The sequence below is a fragment of the Nanorana parkeri genome, unplaced genomic scaffold (genome assembly GCF_000935625.1).
Source record: "Nanorana parkeri isolate BGI_ZX_2015 unplaced genomic scaffold, ASM93562v1 scaffold166, whole genome shotgun sequence".
NCBI classification, from domain to species: Eukaryota; Metazoa; Chordata; class Amphibia; order Anura; family Dicroglossidae; genus Nanorana; species Nanorana parkeri.
The window spans coordinates 1,518,590-1,539,110 of record NW_017306434.1 but is presented as its reverse complement, the minus strand read 5'-3'; the positions used below and the strand labels follow the sequence as shown (position 1 = coordinate 1,539,110).

Below are 20,521 nucleotides of genomic sequence, written 5' to 3'. Positions count from 1 at the left end.
TATGATATCTACTGAAGTCAGCAGGGTTATCCCAGTAGTTAAACAGAAGTAGTACAAATACGTGCGCTAGGAGAGGCATACATTGCTGCTAGGAAGGTCTTAAAGCGGCCTGAAAACCCCATTTCCTCCAGTACTCTATATAGCCACGAGAATTGTATGCTGTCAAATGCCTTTTCGGCGTCTATAGATATAAGTGCTAGAGATGAGGTTGGGTGGTGCTTTGTGTATTCCAAGACTGATAACAGTTTGCGTATGTTAGATACCGCCGAGCGGCCTTTGATGAAGCCCACTTGGGCTGGAGATATTAATTTCGGTAGCAGCCTTGCCAACCTATCCGCTATGATTTTTGACAGCAGCTTTGCGTCTGTGTTGATTAGGGAAATTGGACTATACGAGCCTGGAAGAATCGGGTCCCTGTCTTTTTTGGGTATTAATCTAATATACGCCCCTGAGCCCGTTCTCAGATACTCTCCTCCCTGCCAAATTTCGTTAAATACCCCATGCAACGTGGGGGAAATTTCTTCTTGAAGTAACTTATAAAACTCATTTGTGTAGCCATCTGGACACGGTGATTTGCCATTGGAGGAGATTTTGAGAGCGTTCTGGATCTCCTCCAAGGAAATGTCTCCGTTTAAATATGAGAGATCTTCGCAGTTTATTTTAGGCAAGGAGAGCGGTTTTAAAAAGAGGTCACCTAGCTCCTTGTTTACAGGGGTAGCCGAGTATAGTTTTCCATAGAAGTGTTCAAAAATTTGGTTTATGTGTTTCGGGTCAGATGTCGTAGTCCCTACCTCTGTGCGCATGGATGCTATGTGTGCCCTAGCATTGTGCGCTTGATTCAGGAGGTCGTGGCGCAGGGATTGTATGCCTTTGAATACCGCCTTGTTGACTGCGTCTTGGATGGAGGGGCGAAGTAGTTTGGCCACAGCTGCTGCAATCATACCGTGGTCTGATAGCGCCGGCATGTCTTCCTCCGAAGAGGCGCTCGAAACCCGCATGTCGCATGTGTTTGAGGCCGCTTTCCCCGGACAGGAGTGCCTTTGCCTCTCGGACCCGTTCGGCGTTTTGCAAGGAACTTGTCCATGTTCCTGAGGGGACAGGTAGCAGAGCAGGCTGTCGGCAGGCTAGATCGCGCTGTTGAGGTCCTATTTTATATATAGATTAGTCCTGGCTATGCGGGAGCTCTGCACCCTGCATCCGCTACATCAGGGGCCGGAACCGGAAGCCACCAATGCTCTATTGCAAGGAGTAGGCTATATGTTGTAATACATCTAAACCAGCGGTTCTCAACCTGCGTAATCTCATTTGACTTTCACACCCGAATCCTGAAAAACGTAATAACACAAATCCGAATTTAAAACGAAGCTAAACGAATTTTTTGGCAGTGCACATGTCTACTGCTGTGCTGTGATGGAGATCCATCCATATGTACATTGCTTGTACAGCTCCCTTGTGTGCCCTGTAGAGGTGCCGGGAGCCAGAATGTGATGTCACTCTAGTGCAGGCACCTCTACAGGACATGCGAGGGAGCTATAAGCATTACACGTATGGATGGAGCTCCCTCCTGGCCATACCCCCATCCCACCTCAATCTGACACTCGGGCATAATTTGAATGGCTGCTTGAAGCGAGAACTGACAGTGCTGCGCTAGAGGGAGGCAGAGGAGCCTCTCACCTAGAAAAGTGGAAGGCATGTGGTGACCCACTGAACACGGGGTCACGACTCACTTTTGGGTCACGACCCACCAGTTGAGAACCAAGGATCTAAACCATAGGTAGGCAACCTCGGGCTGTGCTGAAACTAAAAATGCCATCATATCTATTCCTCAGGGAGTCATGCATGTGCCTATCATTGATTTGCAATGCCTGAGTGTTGGTGGTCCACAACATCTGGGGTGAGGAGGTTGCCTACCTTTGATCTAACCAACACACAGACTGGAAGAAGCTGGGGGTCACAGACTGTGATACATGGCCTAAAGGGCTGATAGACACTGGCATTCACAGATCTGGTGGTGAGACCAAAACAGGCCATCTATTCATTTAACAGCAGGCACACCTGGATGATTTTTTTAATCTACTGGTAGTATGAACATCTGCAACCACTTAACAAAAATTTGTTTTTTTTAAATCATTCCTTGCATTTAGAATACCAGAGTTTTTTTTACAGTTTTTGTTCAAATCTTTTGTTAAACATTTACTGCTTTACGATGCATAATTACTAAAATAAACATAAACTCAGGTCAGAGATAAAAGACAAAAATGAATGCAGTTCTGTATTCGCAGGTAAAATAGACATCCTTTTCTTCAACGTGCCCATGCTGTACAGGGCTTTTGGCAAACCGTGAGTAATCACTCCTGGTGATTATGCCACCAGAGCTTTGTACAAGGGGGACACAGTAGATGTAGGAATTGAAGCACCACACCAATTACTGTAGTCCAGATACAATGTTATTCCATTATGGTCAGGGGGACATTCAAGTAGACTAGCCAACAAAACATATCCCCCTTCATTTCCTTTCAAAGGGATATTTACCACAATGAAGACCCACAGTTATTGTAACCCATGTAGCCCCTACTACCTTCTGTGGAGTGGCTACTAGAAATTTAGCTGTGCTGGTACTGTAATAAGTCTGTCTGAATTGTATTTAGGTTGGACTCCACTGGACTCCACTAAACCTCTGAAGGTATGCTGAAGTATCTGGCACAAAGCCATCAGTAGCGGATCTGTAAGTTGCGAGGTGGGGCCTCAATGGATGGGACTTGTTTTTCCAGCAGCACATCCCGTCGATGCTGGATTGGAATGAGATCTGGAGAATTTGGTGGCTCCAGTCAATACCTCAAACTTCTTGTTGTTGTCAAACCATTCTTGAACCATTTTTGCAGTGTTGCAGGTCGTATTATCCTGCTGACAGAAGCCATTGCCATCAGGGAATGCCATTTCCATGTAGGGGGGTAGTTAGTCAGCAACAATGTTCAGGTAGGTGGTACGTGTCAATGTAACATCCACATCAATGGCAGGACCCAAGCTATCCCAGCAGAACATTGGCCAAAACATAACACTGCCTGCACTAGCTAGCCATAGTGCATCCTGGTGCCATCTCTTCCCCAGGTAACTTCAGGGACAAAATATTCACTTGCTGCCTAATATATCCCACCCACTTCAGGTGCTATTGTAATGAGATAATCAATGTTAATCACTTCACTTGTCAGTGGTCATAATGTTATGGCTGATCGGTGTATTGTCTCGTTACATTTCATATGATACTATTTGTGTTCCTTTTTTTCCTTACTGTAAAAAAATTTAAATAAATTAAATACGCAAAAAATAATTGAAAAAAAAAAATAAAGCCTTAAATGCCACCTTCATTTTGCCTTCCTATATGACTCCAATGCTTTTTGCTTTTCTACAAGGAAATGCATCCCTGTCAATGATTTGGACAAAAATTCAGAGTAGGATGTATCCGAATTACAGAAATAGCGAGGGCAAACGAACCCGAATTTCCGATTCCAAAATGGACAAATTTTTGTTGCAGCAAAATGACATTAGGAAAAAATTTCAATTTTTCATCCCTGTTGTCACCATCAGGAATTCCACCTTGAGAAATGACATACAGACAAAAAGTGGCTGCAAAGAGGTTGCTGAAGATCAATAGAACAGAGGTGTATTGTTCACCTCAAAACTACAGGTGCCCTTTAATTCTACCATGGCCCTAAAATATCCACATATATGGAATATTTTTCAGAAAAGCGATTTGATTCCTACAGGGTAATTCACAAATAAGCCGAAGAAAAGTGATTTGAATCTTAGTGATTTTGGTTCTAGACTAAAAGCAAAAAACCCGATGCAATGGAGTGCTGTAAGAATTCTTGTGACAAGTCAGCAGAGAGATGTTCTGCAGGAGCTGACCTACAGAACAGGTTCTCAAATTTAGAACCTGGAACAATATTTGAGAAAACTATATAAACCAGTATGAGGTGCCTACCTAATGGTTTCAAGGCCAACAGAGTGTTTTAAGATGCATTGCCATGCTTCCTGCATCCTTAACAGTTACTGAACAGATGGTAAAACCTGGCAGATCGCTGTGTACCTGTGTAAATAATTCTCAAAATGACTTATACCAAGATACATTTCTGAGAAAATAGTGTACCAATGGTCACATTAGGAATGTGCATTTCCAGAGTACATTGTGACGTTAGGGTAGGTGCAAGTTTGCCAGAGTCCTGCTCAACAGAATCTATTAAAGTACACTATATGGCCAAAAGATGTGGCCACCTGACTATTACAACTGTATGAGATTGTTGGACATCTCTTTCCAAAACCATGACCAATAATACGAGGTTAGCTCCCTTTTGTAGCTATAATAGCCTTCACTCTTCTGGGGAGACTTTCCTTGAGATTTGGAGGGTTTCTGTGGGAATTTCTGCCCAATCAGCCAAGAGACCATTTGTGAGGACAGGTGATATTAGATGAGAAGTCCTGGCTCACAATCTGCAGTAAAATAAATCCCAAAGATGTTAAGTAGAGTTGAGGTCAGGGCTCTGTGTCGGCCATGCAATTTTCTCCACACCAAACACTTCAAACCATGTCTTTAAGGAGCTGGGTTTGTGCATAGGATCACAGTCATGCTGCAGCATCAAAAGGGCCTTCTCTAAACTGTTGCCAAACGTTCGAAGAGTCTAAAATGCATTTGTATGCTAAAGCATTAACAGTACCCCTTACTTGGCTAGCGGGACGTCCACATACTTTTAGACATATTGGTAGGTGTGATGGTCAGGGGCCCACAAACTTTTGGTCTTATGGTGTAACAATAGATGATTAACATTGAGAAACTGCAAGATTTATGTGTAGAGGGTGCTATAAACATGGCTGGATTTCTGCCTTACCAACACTGGCCATAGCGCATGTTAGGGCAGGAGGACTGTCTTGGGAGGTATACAGTAGATTTAGGAATTAAAGCACCACAGCACTTAAAAAAGTCAAGATAAAACTTCATTCCATTAGAGTCAGGTGATATTTAAATAGAAAACCCAGTGCATATCAGGGGTGCAGAACACACTCCCTTCACCAGGACCTAATGAGAGAAATATGTGTGTTGGCTGAAGTTCCTGTAGCTTGAAAATTGTATCGAGTTGTGATGGGAATACCTCAGGCTTGCTAGCAGCTGGTTTGGCATACAGTCACCCACCCATTATGGTGAAGCTAGTAACTTACTCCAGTATATTATAAAATGATGTACATTGCCTCTGTGTCTTTATTCCAGCCAGGTCCCCGTGTTTGCTGCCCATGAGCAGTTTGTACAATTGTATTGGTGGAATAGTGAACTGTGTAAATGCAGCTTAACCACTCATGGTTTAAACACATAGAAAAGAACCACTGACACAGTAGGGTGACAATCATTGGATCAAGGTCTACCAACACCCAATGGATAAACTCTGGCCTTTCCACCTCCATACACCAATGTGCTTTGTGTATCTATACCATTCAGATTTTGTTAGTGTTATATTAAAGAGAGCTTGAATCTGTATATTGGTGTGTAGAAGCACCAAAGAAGGAGTATGTAATCAGACACGGAGTCATCCAAAATGATCTTTATTTTTAATTAAAAGATCACAGAACAGGCTGGCGTGGACTAATGGGCATCTTTTTCAGGACAAGAAGCAGAGTATGATGGTGTATTCCTGGTTGGAAAAAACTCTTGATATATATTAAACAGACTTGGTAGAATATACCTCCCAGCCATCCAGCACCCTGTGGAACATGTCATGCTGGAACACTTGGTCAAGCACCTGACTGGGGATGTTCACTGGAAAAGTTAAGAGCAAAACGGGTGGGATGAGGGCAGACATTGCAGGGAGGCTTCGTCTCTCCTTGCGTAGATACCCCGATTCCTCCTCTATGTGTGTGCCCACACAACTGCCTAAATACGTTTACCGGATACACAGTCAAACTCCTCTCTATTTAAGATATGCAATGTCTTCACTCTTTATTATGACACCATTGCTGGAAAATGTATTCCAGTGACCCCTGAGGGAATTGTTCCTCCTGCTGACCAACTCTTTTTCAACTACTAATGTTGGGAGGTATATGGTGGACTGATGTTCTGAGAAATGCCATGACGCCATACCTGGAGTGATAGTAGTATAACCTACTTACAAGAATGAAAGACAATTTTGGCTGGATGCCTACGTGAAACTCAGGAAATAAATAATTACTTTGCATTGCAAATTGCAGAAAATTGTTATGTTTAAAGGAACATTTAACATTCCGCTCTAACATTTGTTGTCTTCTATCCAGTGGCGGACCTAAGGAACAAAGGGCCCTGGTGCAAGATTCCCCCTCCCCCCCAACAAAAAAAACGCAAATCATTGCCCCCCTCTCTATACATTGCCCCCCTCTCTCTATACATTGCCCCCTCTCTCTGTGTATATATATACTTGCTTTACTTTAAAACTTACTTGTATACTTTAGGTTTATAAGTTTATATAAATTCTTTGTTTTAAAAGTAAACATGCAATACAAAGGATCATCAAAGGAGATAGCAGAGCACAGAGCAGAGCAAAGGATTAACAGCAAGGAAGAGCTACATCAGTGTAGCTCCTCTCCTTGTCCACTGAACACCTGCTGCTGGATCAGAGGCCTACAAAAACATTTTTGGTGGGGGGTTGAAGGGAGTCTGGCCTCCAGTTACTGCCTTTGCCATTGTTACTATTGTTATTGCTTGGGTATTGTCACAATTGCCCATTTTTTGCCCGTATCGTGTAACAATTGACCAGTTTTTGCCCATGTATTGTAACAATTGGACACATTTTTCCCATGTATTGCAACAAATAACACTTTGTTGACAGTGTATTGTCAACAAATTGCCAACGTATGATAACAATTGCCCTTTTCACACTTTGCACATCAAAATCTAATTGCACATGAGTATAGGGAGACAAGATAAGGCTCTGGCGCCTTCCCCACTGTTCTTAAAGCTCGTCAAAGAATGTGCTCTTTGAAAAAGCTCTGAGTACAGTGGGCCATGCATCAGAGCTTTATCTAGTCTCCTGTGCTATTTTGGAATCCAGCAAATAGGATTCCAAAATTTTTAGAACTTCCCTTTTTTCTTCTTTTCGAGGCAGCAAAGGAGCCTGGAGCCAGTACCATCGCTTATTGGTGATGCATTCCCCAGCCCGAGATCGATATCGATGGCCTCAGTGGTTTTATTTTCTTCTTTTTTGATTGGGCAGCTTGGACCAATGGCGCTAACAAAGAGTAGAGGCTGTGACAGCTCTTGCCTCACTATGTTAGGTTACACAAGCAGTGGGGAAGCCCACTGCTGTGTAACCTAACTACCTGTCAAAAGCGCTCAGTCCATGGCAGGTTACACAGCGGGGAGGCTTCCTCTGTTGTGTAACCTGTTACAAGCCGGTCTGAGGTCATCAAGGCTGCATGTGGGTCTCTCCAGGGCTGGGTTTGTGCCTCACAAGGGCTGTGTTTGGGTCTCACCAGGGCTGTGTTTGGGACTTCCCAGGGCTGCATTTGGGTTTCTCCTGGGCTCTGCAGGTGGGTGCCAGGCTGAACGGTGGGATCCGGGCTCGTGCCTGGCTCTGGGAATGTACAGGCAGGTGTGGGGCTGTTCTGTGTTGTGCCGGTGCTGGAAAGTAGGAGGAGGCAATGTATGGCTAGACCAGCACTGTCAAAGACAGTTGCCTGAGATCCCAGGCAGGCTGCCTGAGGTCCCGAGCAAGTGCGGGACCTCAGGCACCCAATTTTGCCAAAAAATTTGAAGGGCCGTTATCAGCCTTAAGAATCGGGGATTTCTCATGACCACAAATACTTGGGAAAATGCCCTGTATTGCCCCGATACCCATACTGGTATCCGTATTGAGACATCCCTATTATTGGCATATTCCCATTCTAAGTCAAATGCAATACATATTTCCTATGCTCCTCATCTCCATCTAGTGGCTATATGGTATTTTCCTAATATTGTATTCATTGTTTGCCACCATTTGCGCAGAACGATTGTACATGGCATTTTTGCATTATAAATGGTTCTGCAATTTTTTTTATAAATACCCCCTACATTTTCTGGTTTGCTAATGCAGTGTCTATAATAAACAGGCCATGCTTTATTTTTCCCATCCTTTCACTTTTGTCATCTTTTATCAATTCTGCTGATTCCTGCAGCAATTTCCTATCTACAGGCACCCACTGCAGCATTGATTGCATCGATTGTGAGCAAGTAATTGCTCTGGACCGGCTTCCTGATAATGACAACAGTAGACTATGCCTGCTCAATGTGTCAGCATGGCCCTCTTATAGTCTTTATCGGGGGCACATGCGGCAAGGTGACATTTTGGAAGCACAATTGGCATAAAGCAGTTCCCTCAAAACAGGAATTCATGGCAGGATCACCAGGTAATATTTTAATGGAAGCTGCAGAGTGAAAAAGATTGAAGACAACTTTTGAAATGACATGAAGACATGAAAGCTTATAGGAGGTTGTAGTGATTGGGGTTATATCTACTTTATGGAAGCCATTGTCTACCATTGGAAGCCCATATACTGTATATTATAGATATTATCCAGCTCCTACATCCTTCTCCCGTATGCCATCAACACAACGCCCTTCTGATCCAATTGCCTGGGGCAAAGTTGGAACAAATTATACTTGTGAGGATCATCTATCTGCTTCGGAGGAAGTCAAAACGTTTCCAATTCTTCCAGTTTCCTCCCAGGTGTTCAAACTTTACACGTCACTGTTTACTTGAGTAAACAATTCTTGCAAAATTTTTATTAGATTATTATGGCTTTGGCCAATAATTTTTATTATTCTTGTATAACGGGCCACTCAAAAATATATAAATACCGTGGATATCCACCACACAAAAATCAACCTGCAAAGGAGTGACAAGACTTGTCTATCAACTCATCAACCGACAAATCTGAATCCTGGTCTCCATCACCATGAAGCTCATCCTTGTCTTCCTAATCTTCGGCAGTGTGATCGCTGCAGGTGAGAATTATTGAGAACAGGATTTTTTATTTTTTTTGCAAAAATGTTTTATTGAGATTTTCACATTTTCACAATCAAATACAATCCAGGTTATCATCTAACACAGCAGGCTAATGGTACAACATACATCCCAAGGATAAAAGGAAAAAATAAGCACATAGATACATTCAGTAAGTTCCCCAGCCGACCTAGTAATCTATTCGTGGCCTGGTGGAGTAGTCCCTCGCACCAGCGGGGTGAACAGGATTTGTTTTTTAAACTGAGCTTTTAGTAACTTTACTAGTCCTCATGAATGAATTTCTGACAGGTCACACTTCACAGCAATAGTACCTTTTATTATTTAAAAACAGTCTGAGAACTCCAAACAAGTCACGTTTGTCTAGACTGGTGGCGTCAGTAGTGAGAAAGTAGTATATCACCAGCACTCGAAAGATATTGTTTAAATCTTTGTGTTAATATATTGATATGTAGCGTCACATATATCAGATAGCCAATGTTTCGGGGCCACGAAAGGTCCTTTCATCACGGCAACATAGTGATATTTGGTCATCTCTTTGATCATTTCATCCTTTCCTCGCAGAACTTAAAAACCCACCTCTGTGCCAGATTCCTCCAAACCAGGAATCCGGACATGGATGGACATGGATTGACCATTAAGTACATTTGACCTTCAAATTGTTTAGGGGCCATCATATCTGGCGAGTGGTTTGGAGTACTGTATCCAGATATAATATAACAATAGGGCTTAGGGGGTATTTTAATGTAAACTGATCTCGCTTAATGCTCGGGTTCAATTTAAAGTTATGTACAGCCAACACATTTTCTTTTATACATTTTGGATAGAGTAGGGAATGGTTAGGGGCCCATTTAGACCTGTCTGCTCTGGTTTGTTGACTTATGTGTGTTAAGGCTGTGCATTCATTTTGAATGGGCTTCTAATGCACCGAAGTGGAAAGGAAACCATACCTGCACCACTTTTTTTCTGATGCAGCATGCCCAATGCGTAGTATAGTGCAATCTACATACAGTGCATTTTGCGATGCACCGGGGGATAGAGAGAGGGGGGGGGGAGAGAGAGAGAGAGAGAGAGAGAGAGAGAGAGAGAGAGAGAGAGAGAGAGAGAGAGAGAGAGAGAGAGAGAGAGAGAGAGAGAGAGAGAGAGAGAGAGAGAGAGAGAGAGAGAGAGAGAGAGAGAGATGGGGGAGAGAGAGAGAGAGATGGAGGATAGAGGAAAGAATGAATATAAAAGGACAGAAGAATATAGAGGAATGGCCCTGTCCCCCCTTATTTCCTGAACAGAACAGTTTGTTTTTTGCAAACATTGTATTTTGTCATTGATGTACCTCTTCCTATGCCTTCTGTCTCACTTATGTGTCCCAAACATTCTTGTATAAAAATATAAAATACTTGTAAAAGAATATAGATAGATAGATAGACAGAATATAGAGGGATAGATAGATAGATAGATAGATAGATAGATAGTTAGATAGATAGATAGATAGATAGATAGATAGATAGATAGATAGATAGATAGATTGGAATTCTGATCTTCTCATGACTATTCTATGGCTTGTTTATTTGAAAATATAAAAAATACTTGTAAAAGAATATAGAAGGATAGATAGATAGATAGATAGATAGATAGATAGATAGATAGATAGATAGATAGATAGATAGATAGATAAAGGTATATTGGAATTCTGATCTTCTCATAAGAGGTGGTTTCTGCTGTGAATTTGCAGGCTTGTCTGGAACAATCTAACATGGGGGGTGTTTTGTGTTTTAGGCAGTGCTCGGAGCTGCGTCACTTGTAAAGTCATCGGCGATGGAGTGGACAACTGTCAGGGTGATGTACAACAGTGTGGAAGCGTAACTGACTTTTGTGCAACCCAAGTTGAATACAACATGTTACGTAAGACTGAAAAAACAAATCTAAATATATTGTATTCTGTACATTAGAGAACATTAAATGGAGGCATACAATTCAAGAAAATTCCTGAAGCCATGGTTGTCACCCAGACTTCAAACTTAGCCCTCGTTCACACCTGAACGTTTTGTAGCGCGTTCTACGCTCGACGAACGCTCTACAAAACGCTCAAAAATATAAATCCCATTGTATTCAATGGTCTCGTTCCCACCTTGGCGTATTTCCGCCCGTCCCTAACGCGCTACAAAACGGCCCACGCCTGAAAAGGTACAGGTACTACTTTGGGCCGTTTTGTTGCGCGTTTCCATTGGGATACAGCCAAGTAGCCTTCGGAAACGCGCGTTTGTCGTGCTACTTTTTTTACCGCGAAACGCGGTAAAAAAACGTGCGATGGTCGCACGACAGACGCGCATATGCAATACGCCTAGGTGTGAACCAGGCCTTAATCTTCCTCCCTTCACCTCTATGACATGTGTGGTGATGGGATTAGTAATTTATAGAAGAAAGATAACATTGTTTGTGCTTTCAGTCCAGCTCACAGGAAGTGACAAGGACCCGGCATTTCTAGCAGGATCAACAGATACGTTCTTTACTTCCTGAATTGTCCTTAAAATAGAAAACTAATTCAGCCAGCACATCAAAGGATGACTGCAAAATATATTATAGTTTTATTCATGGGTTGAAATATCCTTTAATGCCCAATTCCAAAACAGCTTCCCTGGAAGTTCTTGGAGACTCACCTTGTCACTGATCCAGTCATGGTCCCCTTACTGGTTGAATGATGTCATTCAACCCACTTCAAGGGTCTACCCCTCTCCCCAGACTTAAAGTAGGAATGCTGCGAAGTGTGACTCTCTGCAGGATTTAGAATCTGCTCGCTGCCGGAGGAAGAAGAGGGTCAGCAGGCCAACGACAGCTGGAAGAGGGTAGACATATTAGGCAGCCTCCTCTCCGCAGGCTCTTGTCCCGTCTAATGCAAATGCATTAGCAGTAAGGACACTGAGGGACATACCACCACCGGAGCATGGAGGGGGAGGGAGGTGAGCCCCTACTGCTGCAGGACAGAGGATAAGGTGAATATATCTTCTAGATTCCAGCCCCCAGAGAAAAATGAGCACTTACCTTTGCAGTGGTAGCCCCACTGCAAGGGTTAATTTTTTCATTCCCTGGAGTTCCCCCTTTCGGTCACAATCATGCTTTACACAACACTGGAAAACCAACAATAAGAAATAAGCAAAGTCTGGAAAATATCTCTCTCTCTCTCTCCATCTCCATATCTCTCTCTCCAATACTCTCTCTCTCCCCCCCTCTCTCCCCCCCATCTCTCTCTCCCCCATCTCAATTCAAGTCAATTCAATTCAAATAAGGGGTAAGGTATGAAGGGGGATTGGGGTGAGTCCATGTTGGAGATTTATAAGTCCAGGATCTCTCATGTTCCTCTGTCGGTGACATTCTGTGACGTATTGAGCAGATATTTTCACAGTCGGCTCCTCTTCTCCCAGTACGATGTGGAGTTTCCTCGTCTCTTCTCTAGAGGTGAAGTCCGGGATGAGAGCGGAGAGTCTCTGGAAGTGAGTGTCCCTCAGTGCTGAGTACTTGGGGCACTGTAGGAGGAAGTGGACTTCATCTTCCAGGGCCCCCTGGTCACACTGCTGGCACAGTCTACTCTCTCTGGACTTGTAGGTCTGTCTATAACGCCCTGATACTATTTCCAGGCTGTGGGCGCTCAGTCTGTACCGGCTCAGGATTTGTCTGTCCTTGGGGTCTTGTATTACCTCTAGGTATGGGGCCAGTTTGTATTCCCTCTGTAATGACTGGTAAATTATGAGTTTCTGGGAGTTTGCTATATAATGTCTCCATTCTTTGATATAGTTTTCCTGGAAACATTAATGATGTCCTTTATTGGATATTTGGTCAGGTTGCATTCATGGGGGCTTTGGATGAACAAGGTGGATATGAGTTGTTGCAGCCCACATGGTTTGGGGTGGTCCTTGTTGGCCAGTAGGGCTTTATGGTGGTATGAATTGGGGCTGCTGATGCTTAGGTGGTCCCAGTATGATAGCGCCCTCTTCTGTACTGCAAGAAGTAAGGGGAATCTGCCCAGCTCAGCCCAGCAAGCATTGTTAGAAGTGCTCCGATCATCTCTCTCTCCCCATCCCTCTCTCTCCCCATCTCTCTCTCTCTCTCTCTCTTTCTTTATCTATCTCTATAGCTCTCTCTCCCCATCTTCATATCTCTCTCTCTCCCCATCTCTCTCTCTCCCATCTCTCTCTCTCCCCCATCTCTTCTCTCGCTCCCCATCTCTCTCTCTCTCTCTCTCTCTCTCTCTCTCTCTCTCTCCCTACCTCCATCTCTCTCTATAGCTTTGGATGCCACCAAAGTTCACCAAAGTTCCTGTGCGTGTAAAGGCAGGCGTCCCAATACTTTTGGAAATATAGTCTGTCTCTCTCTCTCTGTCTCCCCATCTCTCTCTCTCTCTCTCTCTCTTCTTGTACAATTTGATGTTTTCGTCATAACCATAACATATAGAATTAAACATTCCCAACTTTTCTTCTTCCTTTAGGAGGAGTTAAAATACAAACAATCAGGAAGAGATGCATGCCTATAGATCAAGCAATAGTTTGTGATAAACAGAGTGTTCTAAATACAACAGATGAGTATCAGTATCTCGTGTTCTCAAAATGCTGTTATGCAGACAGTTGTAACACAGAAGGGATCCAAAGTAAGTATGACTTTTCTAAGTGTAAGAGTCTGCAAACTGCCTCAAATAAAACCTACCTGCTAAAATAGGCCTAATGCTGTTCAGGGCCTAGCCAGGCACCTCTGCCAGACACTATAGGCAGGTCCTGACCATTGACTTTGCCCAGCTGCAGCCAAAACAATACAGTTGGTTAACATTGTGGTTGGATAGTGAAGGCGCAGCAGTTGGCAGGCACTTCTGTGCTTTTTTTTCCAATCGGCAAGCTCCATTTGGTGAATTCTCAGCAGTAAAGTTTGACTGGCGTAGAGCACTGACCCTTGTTCTCCCAGTCTGATCACTCTTGGCACTGGCCTTCTTTTTTTTACAATGACATAGTTTGTAAAAAGCAGCTCTGGCTGCAAAACTCACCACCCCTCCGGTGCTGTCTGATGTATTGATTCCTTTCAGCCATTCTTCAGAACTCGTTCAGTGGGGCTGCCCCTGCACTGCAAGGGTCAACTGGTCGTTTTTTCCTCAATCGGATGGAATAAGGAAGAAATAGTCACCCGATCCTCGTTCCTGTGGCATTGACTGCTCACCTCCCCCCCCCCCCCCCCCCCCCCCCGTGTTGCTTTTCTGTGGCCGCCATTTTCCGAAAGCTCCTACCTGATTACCGAGGCCTGAGCTCAAGGTGTATTCTATTATGAGCCTGATCTATTCAACCCATCTACTCATGCTTAGGCAACACCGAGCTGAATCTGAGGCACAGCTTTGAACGGAGAGAAGGGGAGGGGAGGTGTCTGGCTGTGCTATGTCCCTTGGTGTCCTGATGTCTAATAGACCTTCATTAGATGTGATGATGTCACAGGACCTTAGACCGTTGAAGCACGGGGAAAAAGAGGCTGCAGGGACCAGTCTAGCATCAAGGCATGACTGAGGAAAATGAGCAGTTAACCTTTGCAGGGCAGGGTTAGCCTAAAGTTCTAAAGTCACAGCATATACTATCCTGATATACCATCCGGAAATGTCAGTTTTGGATGTCATGATTCTGACTTAGTTAGTAGAGCGTTTTCAATTTCAAAGTGAGGATTCACTTGGCTTAGTGACTTCAGTGAAACAATACCCTGTGCAGGATATCACGTGCAAGGCTTCACCTCGTACACTAAGCTAAGTGCAAATCCACTTTGAAAAGAGAAAATTCTCGTAGTGAATAAAGTGAAGCTGCGCTGACTTCAACCATCCAATCAAGTACAAGGCAAAAGAACAGTTTAAAAAAAAAATCCTCCTTGCACATAATTGGTTATTCTTTGCCAGAACCGTCCCTATAATGCAGCAGTTGCCTCAGGCGGCATCTCTGTGGGTCACGTAGAGGGGGGCAGGCAGAGTGGCATGGCCGTTCTGCTGCATAATGTTTGCGTTGTGCATGCAGACCGATTTCTGGCCAGAGCGTTCCAGGTTGCTAAGAGTTGGACATGGAGATGTGCAAGGGCCACACATATCTCCCCACCCAGCTCTTAGCAACATGGGACGCTCTGCCCATAATGAGGCAGTCTGAGGCAGATGCCTCGGGTGGCATCTCATTGGGTCATGTGTATGGGGGTAGGCAGAGTGGCATGGCCACTCTTTTGCATAATGTTTGCATTGTGCTTTCAGTCCAGTTTCTGGTCAGTGCATCCCAGGTTGCTAAGAGTTGGACCTGGAGATGTGTAAGGGCCATGCAAATCTCCCCACCCAGCTATTATCACCGTGGGATGCTCCGGCCAGCATCTCGTCCAGCTCACTGATTTCATCACTGGTTGCCAGGAACTGGGCCTCTGCCAGAGCATCCCAGGTGCCACCCATTCTCGCACCCGCCTGCGGACAGCGCCATCCCCTCACCTTCTCATGTGCCGCCAGCACCCCCCCAAGGACCGCCTGTGCATAACTGTTTTACTAACATAAGTGAAAATTGACTTTCAATGCCTGTTCACACCTACCATGCATTAACAGTGTGGGAGGAACACTGGAATGGCACCCCAAACGCACCTCCCCCCTCAATGCGATCAAGCATGCTGCAACACATAGTACTGCAATAGTGTGCATTGCGATTAGTGCATGCATTTTTTTTTCAATTGCAATGCATGATTGCAGCACAGTTAATCGCATTGTGGGCGAGAGGTGCAGCAATCATGGGATTTGGGGGTGCCATTCCAATGAATGACAAGGCAACGTTCCTGCCACACTGTTAACGTGTGGACGTTGTGTTACACAGTAGCATATGTTAATCACGCGGCGCTGGTGTGAATGGGCCCTGAAAGTGAAAATGTTCTACTCTTTTAGTAATTCAACCCCAATGTGTCTTTAGAAAAATCTGAAAATATGAATTATCATAATAAAGCAACCCCGGGTTCCCGTGTGTCCATCAATGGGGGTCGTAGTTACTGATGCTTGCTGCAGTATTTCTGATTTCTTAAAATGACTTTTTTCTGCAATGTCCAGTGCCGCAAGTGAATCAAATAAAGAATGGTCATTCATGCCAAAGCTGTTTTGTGGAGGGCAGCTTAGAATGCACAGAATTCGGAACCGTTAACTGTGCCGACACTCAGCTCCAGTGCTTCAACTTCACAGGCATTGCAGCTCTCCCAGGTAATGTTATCGTACTTGAACCCATACATGCTAACACACACCAGCTCAAGTGTTTGAAGGCACACACACGCAAAAAAAAGTATTAATTAAACACTTTCGCTGCCAGGCCCAGTGAAACGCACACCAAAAAAAAGATTCCTACTAAATCTCAAAGATAAAACTGCATTAAATTAGGGCCAATTCACACCATATGCGTAGGGGGTGCGCTGATCATTGTTTCCAGTGCATCCCCAACACAAAGAAAGGCAATATACCTCATCACAGATGGCTTGATTCACACCACCGCGTTGCGACGGGAACGTGGTGGTGTGCGCTGAAAAAAAGACAGACCCAGAGAGACTGAGTGGAGGAGCTCCATGACTGGGGGGAGGAATAGTCCCTGGAGAAGGGCTTAAAATAAAAAGGGGATTAGCTGATCTTACCTTCTCCCCTCACCTTCTCATGTGCCACCAGCACATATGAAGGCGAGTGGAGAAGGTAAGGGTCAGGTGCCGAGGTTGGGATCAGGTGCCCGGGAGGAGCCGCATGGGATGAGACTGCACGGGCTGAGGGGCGTTCTTTCTGGGCAGTTGACGGAGAAAGCAGAGTGTCCCACCCGCCCTCCCTCCCTTAATTTTGTGGTTTCTGATGGTTGCAATGTCCTTTTTTATGTCACGGCAGCTTGGCAGGTTAGGGGGTCTGAAACTCTGAGTTAGTTACACAGTGGGGGGGCCATCAGCTGGTATGGGTGCTTCCCCCTGTTTGTGTCAGTATTGGTCGGGGGGCCTGGCCCCTTGGAATTTGGGAGCAGTAACTGTCCTTGAGCTGGTTGGGGTGCGACTGGGGACATGGGAGCAGTTTTTAGGAAAGTCCTTATTTGGACTGTTGGGCACCCAAAGACCCCTTCTCGGATCCAACAGTCGTTAAGATGATTTATTTGTATATTATTTTGTTTATGACTTTGGTTATTGTTTAACGTTGGTTTGGTTAATGTCGCGCAGTCTGTGTGTTTATTGGGGTCTTTTAACAGAGGGCCGTAATTGACTAATCTATCAGTCAAGTACAGTATACTGTACTTTTCTTCAATGCAGTGGGATGCGACGCAGAACAACCCACCTCGCATCCCGCCGTGCCTGTAGAACTGAATAAAATGACACTTATGTTCTATGGAAAAAAAATAAAGTTCAATTATTTATTACAGGCATTTATAAAGTGCTGACAATTTACGCATCGCTTTACATGCAGAACAGTCACATCAGTCCCTTCTCTCAAGGAGCTTACAATCTAAGGTAAAATTTAGACAGGAGCCAATTAACCTTCAAGAATGTCTTTGGAACATGGCAGGAAACCATTGCACCCACCAGAAACCCATGGAGAACATGCAAACTCCTTGCAGATAGAGTCCTGACTGGGTTTTGAACCGGGGGGGGGGCCAATGCTGTAAGGTAGAAGTGCTAACCACTAAGGCACTGTGCTGGCATTGGAGCATCAGCACTGTGTCAAGCAACGCATACCACCCGCTGTGTGATTAGCGCAGTGGCTGGTGTGAATTGGCCATTCATAAATAACAAATATTTGTTCATTTCAAAATGCAAATTTTTGTAAAACGGTAAAAAAAACCTGCAAAACTATAAATAAGGGGCGTCACAGTGGCGTAGTGGTTAGCGCTTCTGCATTGCAGCCCCAACCAGGTCACTATCTGCAAGGAGTTTGCATGTTCTCCCTGTGCTTGTGTGGGTTTCCTCCGGGTACTCCGGTTTCCTCCCACACTCCAAATACATGCTGGAAGGTTAATTGGCTCCTCTCTAAGTTTGCTCTCTATGCCTGCATGTGAGATAGGGACCTTAGATTGCAACCTCCTTGAGGGCAGGGACTGATGTGAATGTGCAACTTTGTAAAGTGCTGAGTAAATTGTTGGCACAATAAAATACCTGAAATAAATAACGTATGCTAAAAATCTGGAGGCGGCCTCACACCTCTGTGTGTAACGGCTGTTCTGCAGTGCAATGCAGCATATTACAATGCACGGCAATGCTTCACAGCTCTTTGCCATAAACAGGTATCCCATTACACACCAGACTGGAATCCCACTGTATTATGTAGAATGGTGCTGGAAAGACGTGCGGTTGGCGCCGCATACATTTGAACGTGGAGGAGATTGTGTCACTATGTTATTTGCCTGATGAAGGGACCTCGGTAGGTTTCGAAACCTTGCCCACAATTGTCATGTCATGTGTATCTGCCCTCAATAAAAGGACTTATTGATGGACCTTGGTGTACGGATGACTAGCTCTTCCACAACTCTTTGCCATGCGCTGCCACACTTTTCAATAATGTTATTTTAAAAATAAACCCAAAAAAATAAAGCACTGTGATGTGTTCTAACAATGCAGCACAGTGTATATGCATAACACACACCACACTATGTGCACACTGCTATACAGTATGTGTGTGTGGGGGGAGGAGGGTGCCTTGTTTCTTTTTTAACTTTTTTTTATTATTATTATTATTTATATATTTTTTAATTACCATCAGGGGCTTTGGGGGAAATATCTACACAGACCCCTGATATTTCCCTTTTGAAATAGAAAAAAAGATTGAGGACACAGAGCCCTCGATCTCCTTCTCTGCAGCCCCAGCATTTAATGAACAGGAAGCACTCAGTACAGAGCACCTCCTGTCCATTTATTAACTGAGGAGATAGTAAATACTTACTATCTCCTTAGTTCTGAATAAACAGAAGAGTGATCAGTACCGATCACGCCTGTGTTTATTGCGAAGAGAAGGATTGGCAAATATGTAATAGACTAAATGTAGCCATGTGGACACATAAGGTCAGTGACATCACATCATCCCGCCCCTTTCCTTAAATGCTGCTGTGAATGGGAAATTCCCCAACCACAGCAGATTGGGCAGCAGCAGGAGCTTCCGTCTGTGTTGGGAGCAGCTCAGGTTCGGACCAGGTTAGGAACCATGTCTTTAGTCCCCTACAGCAAGACTTCAGCATGTCAATGTTTAGAATTAATGCTTGTGCCTTTACCAACATTTCTGCTTTATAACTCTTTTCCATTGTTGCAGGTGATTCTGACAAGCCATATGCATTTCAAGGCTGTGTCACTGCTGGTTCATGTCTTGTCGACCATCATCAATTGGCGGGAACTCAGATTGATAAGGATGCCAAGTACACATGTACAAGCGCAGAGTTTGTTGGATTGCAGATTTAGCAAAGCTGTGTAGTCCCCATTGTGTCCCAATGCAGCTGTAAGTGAGGGTGGCCCTTCCATGGGTGTCCACTGCCAGGTGCACAGGGCAACTTCCTACATGACAAAAAATTGTGCAGCTTGTACCCAATGCAGGTGGCGGCATAACCAAAACCAGCATGCTGGACATTTATTACTCAATACTGACTTTACTTACAGCAAACCTTTAGTGTGTAAAACTTTGTGACTTGACATTGGAAATTGATGGCAGGCACCAACAGTGTTCCTGCATGTAGTACAAGCTTTCACCTAGATACTCTAGGAGCCCCTACACTCAGAGCACACTAAAGGTTCCTATAATTGCGTCTTATTAGTAGGTTACAAAGTTTTATTTCGCTACTGGTACACTTTAAGGTCTTCAATGTCTTGATCCTTCTTCTGTGCTATAGGCTTGCAACTGATTAAGAAATATTTTCACTTGTAACTGCCAATATTATGTACCTGGACTCTCTCCTGAGCTGTAAATATCAGTAAAACAATGCTTTATTCTGCATCAAAATTGTCTCTGGTGTCTCATTCCATTATAGACAAGGCAACTGCACTGTGACCATACATAGCTTAACCACTTGAGGCCTTTCTCTTCCTAAATTCACTTGAGTCCCAGAGGATTTTTGTTTTGTTTCTGTACATTCACATTTTGTTTTTACACATATATTTAATGGGGAAACAAAACCTCATCAACAAAATGGGTCTTTTTAGGTGCCATTAATTGTCCACACTCATGTTTACATAGAAGAAAATTAATATTTTGATTCATACATGTTAAAAGATATTCTTCATAAAAACACAGTTATGTGTCCACATTGTCATCTCACAGTACACATATAAAGTCCTTAATGTCATAGATGCTCACAATTCCATGAATTGGCAAGATCCTTTTGCATACAGTAGATCATATATAAGAACAGGCTTGACGCATTTCGCGACTATGCTTCTTCAGAAGCCTTATTATGGATTAGACAGCCTATGGACAACCACCAACATCTGACGCATTTAGGGAGGGAGGGTTCTGGGTTTGCAGCGCATCATGCTCGTAGGGGCTTTCCGGG

General features: G+C 44.0%; 1 long non-coding RNA gene across 1 annotated transcript; it reads right to left on the bottom strand.

Moving 5' to 3' along the window:
• LOC108785542 lies at positions 1-19,730 on the bottom strand. Its single transcript, XR_001941137.1, has 3 exons — positions 19,626-19,730; positions 11,640-11,646; positions 1-11 (listed from the first exon to the last, which is right to left on the bottom strand). It is a non-coding gene; the product is annotated as an uncharacterized LOC108785542 (long non-coding RNA).
• Positions 19,731-20,521: the final 791 nt, after the last annotated feature.